General features: G+C 41.2%; 1 protein-coding gene across 4 annotated transcripts in view; it reads left to right on the plus strand.

The window, feature by feature from the left end:
* Nucleotides 1-13,214, plus strand: part of hip1 (huntingtin interacting protein 1) — a 353,299-nt gene that overhangs the window by 114,004 nt on the left and 226,081 nt on the right. The window lies entirely within an intron of this gene.

Consider the following 13,214-nt stretch of genomic DNA (forward strand, 5'->3'; position numbering starts at 1 on the left):
TGACTTTAAATTGAATAGAACACACGATCCCAAATTTGCAATAACCAAGGCCATGAGAAGATGTTGTATGTGTAACATCATCTATCCTTGTCTTGACTCATCCAAACGTTTTATCCTGGACTCAACCCATCTAGAAGCCTCTCTGGCTGGCTTTCCATTTTCTCCTGGTCATGAATGTGATGCCCTCTGATGGAGTAAAGAGATAGGTAAATAGGGATATAGATTAAAAGACAATGATTAGCTAATGATCAATTACCTTATGTTAGTTGCTGGACAGGCATAAGGGAACCTTACCCAGCAACAAGTGATGTACCAGACATTGTTCTCTGATAGGTTAGATATAGGTTCAAATAAGGAACTGTCTGGTCACACAAAGCACCTTGAGGTATGACATTATGAGTAAGATAGTGTAGGGGGTAGAATGTTCAAGAGTAGGGAGAAGTGTTAGCATGAAGAACTAATGTTGTATCCAGGCTACTTTGGCAGAAAATAATTATAACTAACCAATTGATGATTTTACAGCTAATTGTATCTTAGCATGTGATCGAAATGATTCTAAAACTGTATTAACTCACATAATTATAATATTTCCTATAATGATCAATGTTATAAATTGTGAAGTATTGTGATTCGGGGTGTGGGCAGTGTCCGGACTGGCTCTTTGGGAGATCAGACTGTAACTTCCCCCACAACATGCTATGAATAAAGAGTAAAAAGTTTGGTGAAGTATCGCTTGTTTTATGATTTTATTGCGTCCTTGTACTTGTGCCTTTGCATCGGGTCCATCCATCATTGGCGCCTCTGTTGTGATTTGAACAAAGTCCCCGGAGAGACACTGAAGCTAGTGGATATAAAAGAATTAATTTAACAAAATGAGACACACACTGTATGAAGAAGCCTGCTCAACCCAGTATTACATGGCATTTTATGTGTTAAAATTCTAAGGAAAACTATAGTCACCATGTATCTACAATGCTTCCTTTGAATTGCATATAGTTTTCACACCTTCTTTGCACCCACACTCCAGACACGCAAAATGAATGTTAATCAGCATTCTCTGGTTTTCAGCTGATGGCCACAGCTCCAGGAAGATATTGTTTGGTGCTGCATTTGAAATTTAATCTACAGTCCAGATTTAGGTCTGAAAATTGGTTGCTAAAGTTGGTTTCTGAAGTTAGTATTTGCTATATACCCTAACACCTCAAAAACTTTACCATGCCATTCCAGATTTTCATTTTCATTCATCGTCATCCCCTTTATTGCCAAATGGTTTTTGATACTTGGTCTACATGGTTCATTTTTAAAATTCTTAAGTTAGTTCAGATCCTTCAAGGTGCTCTCTCTCATTATCCCTTAACCTCCAAGAGCCTTGCAACTCCACCTCCCAGTTGGTTATATTCATATTTCAGGCGAGTGTGTATTCCAAACCCAGAATGACTTTTAGAAGCTGAAAGTATAATTGAAGTCCTGAGCAGCAGGTCATGTGACTTAGAGGGTTGGATTGGCCACTTAAGTAATGACAGTGCATTTTGTAGATGGTCCACTTTTCATCCACAATATGTCACTGTGGGAGAGAAGGATGGTTTAGGAAGTGGGTTGGGTATTAATTAAGCAAGCTGCTTTGTCGATAATGTTGAGCTCTGTGACTGATATTGCAGATTGTCCAGGCTGGTGGAGTGTATTCCTTCACTTTCTTAAATATGCCTGATAGATCGAGCAAAGACCTTGGGAGTCAAGAGACGGGCAGGATATCTGATCTCTTTTGTCTGCTCTTATTGACACAGTACCTATGTGGCTGCTCGAGGTGAGATTCTGTTCAGTGATGACTCCCATTGATGGTAGGCAACTTGGCAAGCAGGGAGGTCGAGAGACACTTTGTTGGAGATTGTGACTCCCTGGAAAATGAAATCCAGTGTTGTATGATCTTCGATGAACATCTCCATTTGTAACCCGATGATTGAAGGGAAGTCATTGGTGGAAGAGCAGAAGGTAATTGAGCCCAGAGGACTGGCCTGATGACCACAAACACCAGCATCCTCAGGCTGTGATGATTAATTTCTGACAGTCATAACCAACTCCATTTGTGCTTGGTATGTCTTCAGCCATTGGAAATTTACTCCTTGATGCCTCATGATCAAACACAATCTTGGCATCAAGAGCAGTTATTCTAACCTTGTCCCTGCAAATTCAGGTCTGGCCCATATATGGATCAAAGTTACAATTAAGTCAGAGAATGAACTGTTCAGATACAACTCGCCGCTCAGTCCTTATGCATTTCCAGTGGAAATGATTTTCAATTTTCCTGATCTTTCCTTGTTTTTCCTTCAGCTTTAGACAGATTACCGTCACCTGGAGCATCTTGAGAACCATTTCCTAGTCAAGTGCAGACAATTGCAAGGAGAAAGCATCTTGTTGAATATCTTACTCCATGTGTGTATATGTACGTGTGTATGCACTATGCAGTTTTAATCTCCATGCATTAACTTTTAAAAATTTGGACGGCTGTATCTGAGTTCTGGCTTGTCCATTATTAGAAGCTATGACTCTACATTGGCCCTAACAGCACCATATTTCAGATTAGCTTTGTCTCCTATGATTTTGTATATATCCCAATCTGAATTATGCCTTGTCGAAGGAGATCTTGGACATATTCTGAGACTGACTATCTTTTGAAGTTATTTCATTTGTAGCAGTTAATTACCCATGCCCTGCTCTTTGATTTTCTATATCCAGTCATATTCTGCTGCTAAAGATCTTGGATGACTGTGGTTTGTTTAGTCATTTGACTCCAGCTCTTAAGCTCCTGGAAATGATCCTTTAATATTAGTGTTTATTTATAATCCATTTAATTTCCTCTCAGCTAAACACAATGTTGATAAAATGTCCATTTCTATTTCCAGATTCCATTTCTTTCCACAGTTCTGGAAAAGTTTAAATTATTTACAAGTGGATTTCATTCTAAGTATATAAAGTCAATGCTACTTCAGCAAGACTTATTTGGCTGTTTGAATTATTAGACTGGCTGATTATTTTTGTTTTTGGTTGCTGATAAAAGGCTAATTTTTTGCTTGTTGCTCAAATGTTAATGACGATAGGCTACTTTCTGAGCTGTGACTGCTTTGAGAGTGTAACTGCAAAAAGTCATCACTCAGATTTTTCTAGAGATCCCTAACGATTTCAAAGGATGGATTTATTAGTATACGTATGTCCATGAATGTTAGAAGTGGCAGAGTATGTTGAGAGTAGATACTGGAGCATATTGGGGTGAATATGAGCAATTATTCAGCCATATCCAGGATATTGCATCCCAATTCTGGCATGACCCACGTTAGGAAGAAGATGAATGTTCTATAGTGGGCGCAGAAATATTTACACGAATGGTCCCAATGGTAAGAAATTTCAGCTGCAGGACTTGACTGGAGTAACTAGGGTTGTTTACTTGAAGAGAAAATGGCTTAATGGACATGCCTGAGATCACGGCTGGTTTATCCAAACCACTTGAGGGATGCAGTGGGTGGCCTCGGACCAGAAGGCATGGATTTAAATAAAGCCTTGAGTAAAAGTAGAAATTGAGGAAGACTTTTTAAGTAGAGAGGAGAGCTGTAATTCATTGTGATTAGATGATGGAAATGGTCAGGATTTCAAAAGAAAATTGGATAATTCACACTGCCAATGAAAACACAGGGATCAATGCTACTGACAGGAAGCCAGTAGTTTTGATGGACAGAAAGTGCTCCCTCTGCAATAATAATTTTGTGCTATCATTGCTGGACTTCTCCAACATTTTGGAAAAAAAAGTGTTCACTCTTTGGGAATCTCCAGCATTAAAATGCCCTCACTCTCTTGCTCTCAGGCACTCTCGTACACAAAAGAGAGTGTACGATATATACAATTCAGCATACAATAATAAATTGAAATGAATAGATCTGTAAGTTACGAACCTCACAAGTGCTATTTTACTGCCAGTTGACTTGGTATCATTGCTGTTGGAATGGCACTACCAGTTTTACTTTGGAGTTCTTTATTCTTGCGCTAGGATTAAATAATTTAGTACATCATACAAGTGCTATTTGAATTGCTTGGATGTATCTTGCAAAAGGTATGATGCTTTTTTGTTGATCTGTCATTCTGGATATTCCATATTGATATCTGAATATATTTGAATGTGAGGTACTTTGAGACCATATTCTGTTTCATGCACCAGTCATTTGGAAGTTTCACGAGTTATGGTGGAGCCATTAGTATTTGAGCTCTGAAACTGCCAGGAAAACTCAGCAAATAAGGCGGAGTAGTTCATACTTCATGTTAGTGAGTCATTGTTCGAGCTGGGGTTTGTAGCTTCAACAAGAGCTGTGTAAATTACACTGGACTTGATGAAGTCCCACTCCCAACCATTCTCCATCCATTCCTGTTTCTTTGTGAGTCTCATTTAGAGATCAGCTGTGCCAGAAAATCTCATTGAAACCTCGATTATTGAAATGGGAGGAAGCCCATCAATGTATTGTGTCTGATTGTTCAACTCCCAGCAGTGTATTGAAGCCCCTGATTCTGATGGTGGGCAGTGTGAAGGCCCAGGAATGGCTGTGATTCTCCAGTCACCTTTAACTAGTTTTATTTAAGGTGAGTTATGGTGGAAGTGAGTATGTGATGTGAGCGAGGGAGAAGAAAGCAGAGAGTTCGTGACAAGATAGCAGGCAAAGTACATAATGTGAAAAAAGTAATTGTACAAAGTGTAAACAGGTCATAATGGAATGGCAAGTCAAGTGATCAGTTGAAAGGAGGTGCAAATGGAAGAATTCTGTCAAATTATTTCATGATAAAACTGCTGGAAATCTGAAAAGAAAATAGTAATTTGACTTCTAATGTCTGTAGCTGTTCTTGGAGAGCCATGTACTATTTGTTGAGTTTGCATCGTGCTTCTTTGCATTGTATGAGGTTCTTGACCCAAACTGTCAACTGTTTTTCTCTCTCTACTGATGTTGGCTGACCTTCAGACTATTTCCAGAAATTTCTGTCTCTATTTCAAATATATAGCATCTCAAGTTTAACCTTGTAATGTTTGTCCAAACATTCTGATGTGCAACATAAAATCTATTTTGATGATCAACTTAGCAGAAAAAAATTCACTTTGAGGTATTTTAGATCCCTCCCAGCACCCCTCTCCCTCACTGCTTACAGACTGATCACCATTGCAATAACTTTACAACACAGAATCAGATACCTCAGTTGAGAATAAAGAGAAAAAATGGTGAATGTGGTCTGCAGGTAAGGTAGCATCTTTGAAGGGGGAAACAAAATTTATGTTCTGGACTGGGAAAGTTTCTGTTATATAAGTTAAGCTTGTGGAACGGCTGGAAACAGCAAAGTGTGAACTGGAAGGCAATATGATGGGGGATTACAGAAGGCAGTAAATGACAGAAGGAATAAAGGTGTATGACAGATGTGGTAAATCGGAATGGCTTCCAGTTATCCATTACATGATCTTGAATGGGTTAAAGGAGCAGATTTCTTTTTTCAATCACGTAATGAAAGAAATAAATACGCCAGTTATCTTCAAAAAATATCTGAAGTAAAAACAAATTGTTGGAAATAATCATGTGGTCATTTATTCCTCACTGGATACAGAATGTTATCAGAAGGCCTTTAACATCCCAAAATGTTTCGGCTTGGCTCTGGCTGTAAAGATTTAATCAGATTGCATGGGTTTGGAATAGTGGGAAGATTGCTGCTTTTTATAGGCCATAAGTTGAATTTTTAGGGCAACCTTGATTAGTTAATGGTTATCTTGAACGCAGATAAAGTGCAAGAGGAACTTAGTTGGTCAAACAGCATCTATAGAGGAGAATGAACAATTGCATTTTCAAGCTGAGATCCTTCATCAGGACATGCCTTGCCCAAAACATCAACTGTTTATTCATTTCTATAGATGCTGCCTGACCTGCTGAGTTCCTCCAGCATTTTGTGTTCAAGGTTTCCATCTTCTGCAGAATTTCATGTCTAGTTCAGGGCTTCCTAACCTTTTGGACTAATAGCATTAAGCAAGGGTCCTGTGGACCCCAGTTTGGAAATCCCTGCTCTCGTTGATGTTTATCATTATTCACACTAGCATTAAAAAAAATCCATGTTCATTTAATTTCATAAGTTTGCTTTTCTCACCCTCTGAATACCTGTCCAGAGAATATTTTAAAATGAACGGGGCCAACTAAGATCATCGTGTCTTGGGCCCCATTGCACGTAGTGAGTTATCCAATGAGAAGATAATTAGTTACCTGTTAATGACTTAGACCTCCAAGTAAACGCTACTTGCGGTAGACAAGTCTCCAAACTGACCTCTATATCAGATGGCAGAAGTTGATCTGCTCAGCAGCAGTGGGACTGATTCTCCCCCTGGGCCAAGCCTTCTCACTGTCTAGTCTAGGGGTCGGCAACCTTTACCACTGAAAGAGCCATTTGGACCCGTTTCCCACAGAAAAGAAAACACTGGGAGCCACAAAACCCGTTTGACTTTTAAAATGAAACAACACTGCATACAACGTTTTTTTTTGCCTTTATGCTATGTGTAATCAAACCATAATGTGTTGCATTCATGCAATCGATGACCTCCTGCAGAGAAAACGAAATTACATTTCTGCATGCAACAAAAACATTTTGAACTCCGAAAAAAAGACGTTGGGTTGAAGGTTACTTTTAAGTAAAATACTCAATGTCTATTTGAGTCCTTCTTGTATTTATGAAAAACGCCAAACTTAAATTGTCCACCAGCAGCAAACCAAAAATAACGTCAGCCGGCTGTCAACCTGAAAAATAAAATGACTGTTTCACTGAACAATGAAAAAAAGGAATTTACGTAAAATAATAGGCAATTAAAATATCATACTTGGTTACTGGGATTTCTGCTCCTGGACCTCAGCGTACAGCGTCTGCACATCAGGGCTGTATGACGTCACCTTCACCTTTACACGGGATCGCAAGCTGTCATCTGTGAGGCGTGCGCGGTTTGTTTTTAATAAAGTTCATGTTGGAGAACACCTGCTCACATACATATGTGGATCCAAAGATCGACAGGAATCCAAGCGCATACTTTTTAATGTTTACATAAATGTCGGGGATAGCATTCCATGTTTCGAACACAAGTTTGTCCGGTTTGAGGAGGTTTTCAATATCACTCCATTTGTGTTTCTGAGCAAGAACGGCCTTCTGACGGACATCTTCAAGATCTGCTGTCAAGTGTCTAAACTTGGACACCCATATGTCTTTGTCGGCTATGTCGGCCAGTTCCATCTCAAGATCAGGTTGACTCACACCTGCCAATGCAGTCGTATTCAGTAGGGATGGATCGATGCTTAGGGGAGTGACCGGGAAGGATAATGTGTTTTTTCCTCTCTGAACTCACAGAAGCGTTTCCCAAACAATGTTTGCATTGTGATGATTGCAGAATGTAAATACTCCGAATTTATCATGTCGGGAGCTTGTTTGAACTCTCTCAAATTGGGGAAGTGAGACAATGTGCCTTTCTGTAAATCTCTGACAAGCACTGTCAACTTGCGCTCGAATGCCAAAACATCCTCCAACATGTGTAGCACTGTGCATCCTTTCCCCTGAGAGCTGTGTTCAGCGTGTTCATGTCTACCATGAAGTGTAGCTTTTCCAGCCACTCTGGCTGTTCCAGCTCAGGAAAGGTGAGCCCTTTGCTGCCCAGGAAAGTTTTCACTTCTTCCAGACACGCGACAAAGCGTTTCAGCACCTCCCCTCTTGAAAGCCACCGGACTTTGTTGTGCAGCTGGAGATCAGAATATGCGCTTTCCAGCTCATCCAGTAACAAACGGAATTGACGGTGATTTAAACTTTTTGCCATTATTTTTTTGACAATCTGAATGACAACATCCATTACTTCTGTGCATTCCGGAGGAAATGTTTGAGCGCACAGTGCCTCTTGGTGCAAGATGCAGTGAAAAGTCAGCAGCTTTCTGTTCCAGCGACTTCTGCAGTAAAGCCACAAATCCCTTGTGTGGTCCTGTCATACTTGGTGCCCCATCAGTAGCTACTGACACCAGGTGAGTGGTCTTTATTCCTTTGGCTCTTAAACAATTCAAGACAGCCTCACAGATGTCCTCCCCCCCCCCCCCCCGTGTTTGGCCTTTTAGAGGTATCAACTCAATCATTTCTTCCTGTGGCCTGGCAGAGTTTACACACCGGCAGAACAGCGCTATTTGTTCAATATCACCATTGCCTTTAGGCTTGTCACAGGCAATCGAGTAGGCCACAGCTTAACTGATGTCTTTAATTTGCTGTCTTGTGATGTCTTCTGCCATCTTTATGGTTCTGTCTTTGACAGTCTTTGCAGAGAGGGGCATATCCCTGGTTTTCTGCGCAATTTCAGTCTTGTTTTTAAAGTCCGTGAATAGATGTTCTGAAATCTTAATGAGAGATTCTTTTATATATTCACCATCTGTAAACAGCTTCCCGTGCCTGACAATTTCCTGAGCGGCAACGAAACTAGCATATGTAGTTGATTTTCCAGATTTCATCCACTTCTTGAAATGATTTTTGCTCAGATCAACCTTCCGCATCAGTTCCGAAACGGCTTTTTTTCTCTCATCTCCATCCGGATATTTTTGAGCAAAGGCTGCGAGTTTATTCTGGAAATGTCTTGCGACTTTTGACTTTTTGTTGTTTGCTAGTTTATCATTGCATATTAAGCATACCGGTAAACCAGTCTCGTCAGCAGTGAAAGCAAATGAATCTGCTCACGTATCATTAAACGTTCTGTTTTCTTCAGTCACTTTTCTTTTTTTAGAATTCTCAATAGTTAGCCTACCTTGGATCAAAAAATTAAAGAAATCGCGCACTGGCGGGTGTCAGGCATTGGCATTGGCAGTATATTAATAACGACAAAAAACACGTTTTATTTAGATTGTACAAGATCACTATAATCTTCAAATTTAGAATTACTTTTCAAAAACTAACATAAAATACATTTTAATTAAATACTCATCTTTTATTTCCAAAGCCACAGGGAGCCGCAGCACAGAGATGAGAGAGACGCATGCGGCTCCGGAGCCGCGGGTTGCCGACCCCAGGTCTAGACCATATGGAGGCTGACATAGTGCTCATTCCATGCTCACTCAGGCACTCAACCACAGGCAACTTCTGCTCTTCGAATTGTTGATTTGAAAATCTTAGAGCATTGTTTAACCCTGGAGGACTGTCTCAGAAGGATTTAGTGGATTAGCATATCTAGCAGCGTTTTGTAGGCATGTTTGCAAAATATCAGCTGGTCACCTCTTTTCCTTCTTTGCCACACCTCTTGTTTGATCTCATTTCAATTTATTCATCTTGTAATGCAAAGCAGGTAAATATTCATGCTCAGCTTTTGAGTATTGCACCTACCATGACTGGCCAGGGGCAACTGAACTGGAAACTAGAGATACTTTTGTGAGAGCATCAGAACTGAGCCTTCCCCTGACTTCTTCTAGAGCCTCGAAACAAAAGCCTGCTGTAGTTTTTTTTCCCAGCAGTAACTTGGCTTTGCTTGCACATTTGTAGCCGATAGTTGGACACACCGCTTCAACAGTTTGATTTTGAAATCACAAAGGCCTCTGTTAGACTAAATAAGGATCAGCTATTTCTGGGGATAGATGGGCTTGTGACCACACATAAATAAAGTAACCAGAGATGATGTCACCATGAGAGAGCGGTGAGTGGAAGGTGCTGCAACACAGATGAGTGAGGCAGGTACAGTAGTATCATTAAGGAACTATTTAGATAGTGACATGGAGTGGTGGGGCTTAGAAGGATGTGGGCTGAATGCAGGAAATTGGGACTAGTTGGGTGAGTTCGGTGGTTGATATGGACTTTAGGCAAATGCTGGTTTAGTCTATGACTCCATGTGAGTAAAGAAGTTTTCTTTGCAGTCAATTATTGCGATTTGGAATGCATTGCTTGAAAGAGTGACAGATGAAATTTCAGTGTTGATCTTCTAAGGAAGTTGAATGAGGCTAGAGGAGAAAGAATTGCAAGGCTGTCAGGAAGGTAAAAGGAATCAGAATTAATTGGAAGCTATGTAAAGTGGTGATTTGGAATTTGGGCAGAATAGTCTCCTGCTTCGGTGTATCAGATCTATTTTCCTTGATCTCCTGATGGTTCTGTTAATGGGAAATCTCTCTGGATGCTTCTGGTATCCAGATACCTTGAGATTTGCTGAGTCATTCCATTCTATTTTTGTGAAGGTCAGCAATTTCCTGTTTGTTTTAACTCATATCTGGGTTGCAGCAGCAGAACATTTCCCTTCCCTTCTTTAATGTCCTTTTGCAGAGGAATTGGTCTCGAAATTGTTTTGGAGCAGTGCCAGCAGGCAGGACCTGGGGAAGCTTGGAATTCATCTGAAGGAATGAAGAATTGAGGGGGAAGGGAGCTGATGTATCCACCATGTATCTGGCCCTGCAGATCTAAGCTGTGTTTGTCCACTGAGGGAGAAAATATGCAGTGAATCTTGGAACCACTTCTGTCCACCAGAGCCTGTGGTAGGCACCACCACGTCTGCAGATGCTAAGTGTACCTCCTTAACCTCAATTGATAAACAAACTCCTCCAGCTGGATTTGTGCTACTGATTTTCCCCAAACCAGATATTGGGGTGTTTTTTGTGTGGTATTCCCAATAATTGCCGATTATGTGCAATTCTGTTGAGGCATATCAACAAACAATTTGATTTAAAATTCTTCGGAACAAAATTGTTAACAGCTGGTTGGGAGTGGCTTTGATCTGTTTGTGTGGTCAACCTAAAGTATAATGTATGTTACGAACCCTGTAACTGGGTCACTTACCAGCAAAGATAGAGAGGCCCGTTGAAGTCTGATGGTACTATTTTTAAAAGTCTTTATTTATAAAGGGGCACAAAAATAAGATTAATACAGACATTCAGATAAAATACATCGTCAATATTCAATCTAAAACCACGGGTATAATAATAATCATCAATTAAGCAATAGCTCTATCGTTTGACTAGGGGATATTGTATTGTCCGATGGAAAGATAAAAGTCACTGTCCTTTCAAGCTGCAGCTCTTTGGGTTTAAAAGGGAGACGGTTTGAAACTTGCCCGGGTCTTTATGAGGCCAATCCGTTGAGTCGGGGGGAGTTGGTTCCCCCGCTGTTAGTTCCAAGTTGTTTTCCGTGGTACCAGCCACCAGCCCCCAGGCAAGGGAACCAAACGCACGTGGCTTCCTTCAAATGGCTTCCCGCTATTACGGGATCGCTAGTGTTTCTTCTTGTGTGTCTGAGGGGCTGTCCCTACAGACCCCCCTTTTATCTTAACTCGCCGGGTAGTAGATGTTAATCAGGTTGGGGTCATGCAGTCTCTCTCTCAACCAGCCCACTTTGCCCGAGGGCTTGCACGTAGCATAGTCCCCAATCCACAAACGTGGTCTCCAGGAGACAATGGCCACGTCTCTCTCTCTCATTTCCTGGGTCCTCTGACCCAACCCAATAATGCTCTTGCGATTCTCACAAAGGAGGGGGCTCCCCTGCTCCCTTCGGCCCCTCAGAGCTGTGGTGCATTCATAACATGTAGTTGTGCATGGTGACATTTGGTTAGTCTTCAGTTTTTAAGCTGTTTGATTAAATAGTCCATTTTACAGGGCTACCTCCTTTCCTTGACTTTATTTTAATGACTGTCTTTACTTAAGCAATTACCCATGCTTATAATTTGCACAGCTTGACGTGTTTTTTAAAAAATGCACATTTCTTTTTATTTCTTTTCCAGTATCACAGCTCTTGTTGAGGGAAATTGAGGTGCAGTTTAAATTTAGTTTCTGCCCATCAGGCTGAGCGTGGAATTTCTTTATAATAATAAGGAAGAAGTGAGTTTCTATTTTATTTCAAGAGGATATATTCCAAACACACGCAGCCTTCTGACATTGTTATTGACAGTCTTTGATGTGGGAGGAGTTGTAATTGAACCTATTCTATACCAATATGCTCACCTATATTGATCAGTATTTAGTGTGTGATAACACACACAAAGTGGTCAGGCAGCTTCAATGAAGGGAAATATACTGTTGTGATTTTGGGTCCAGGGATCTGCCCTTTCATCTGGATTGAATGATTGAGAGAGTCTAGCCAGTATAAAAAGGTGGAGGGAAGGGGTGGGGCAAGAAGAGGTGAGGCACCACTTCACCTGCGAGTCAACTGGGTGATAATGTATCCGGTACTCCGATGTGGCCATTTATACATTGGGGAGACACACTGCAGACTGGGAGACGGTTTCGCCGAACACTGGTGCTTGGTCCTCCAGCAGTGGCGGGATCTCCCTGTGGCCACTCACTTCAATTCCACAGACCACTCCCACTCTGACATGTCTGTCCATGGTCTCCTCTACCGTCAAGATGAGGCCACACGCAGGTCGATGGAGCAATACCTTATCTCCCACCTAGGTAGCCTCCTACCTGCCGGCATGAACATCCAACTCACAGACCTCCGTTGATACCTCTGCTCCCCCTTACCCCCATCCCTATCTATTATTTTAGTCTGGTTCTCTTTCTCGCTCTTTTTTATCCCCTCACTGTTATCTCCCCCCAGCCCTACCTTTCTTTCTCTTTTATTTCCCATAATTCTCCACCTTCCCTTAGCCCATTTCCCTCCAGCCTATCACTTCCTAGCTCTCTACTTTATCCCTCCCCCACTTCTTATCCCCCCTCGACCATCCCATGTTACTTCACTCCTGATGAAGGGTTTCGGCCTGAAACATCGTCACTACCTCCTCCCATAGATGCTGTCTGGTCTGCTGAGTTCTGCCAGCATTTTGTGTTTTTATTTATCTCCAGCATCTGCAAATTCACTCCTGAGGCCTTTTCTTTCACTTGTTTTATATACAATGGATTCTGGTTAATTGGGCCATCAATTAATCCAGGCAGCTGCTGATTTGGGCCAGCTCTGAAACGAATTGGAGAAAAGAGCTGGGATTGCCTTTGTTTATTCACTGTGACGATTAATTGGGGCAGGAGACTTGTTGCTGAACAATTTCTAACTAGTGTCAGTTGCATGCACTTGTGTGGCTGTTAGACAATATACTGTGTTCAGAACAAACAGTTTTTAAGTCGTATCAGCTGTGTGGTTTGTGTTCAAAAAGCAGTGATTTTTGTCAATGATAGTTGGCAAGTAATAAATACAAAGGCAATTCAGAACTGTTTTGCTCACTGCGATTTGTTTATAGTCCT

This window comes from Hypanus sabinus, chromosome 6, assembly GCF_030144855.1.
Source record: "Hypanus sabinus isolate sHypSab1 chromosome 6, sHypSab1.hap1, whole genome shotgun sequence".
In the NCBI taxonomy this organism is placed as follows: Eukaryota; Metazoa; Chordata; class Chondrichthyes; order Myliobatiformes; family Dasyatidae; genus Hypanus; species Hypanus sabinus.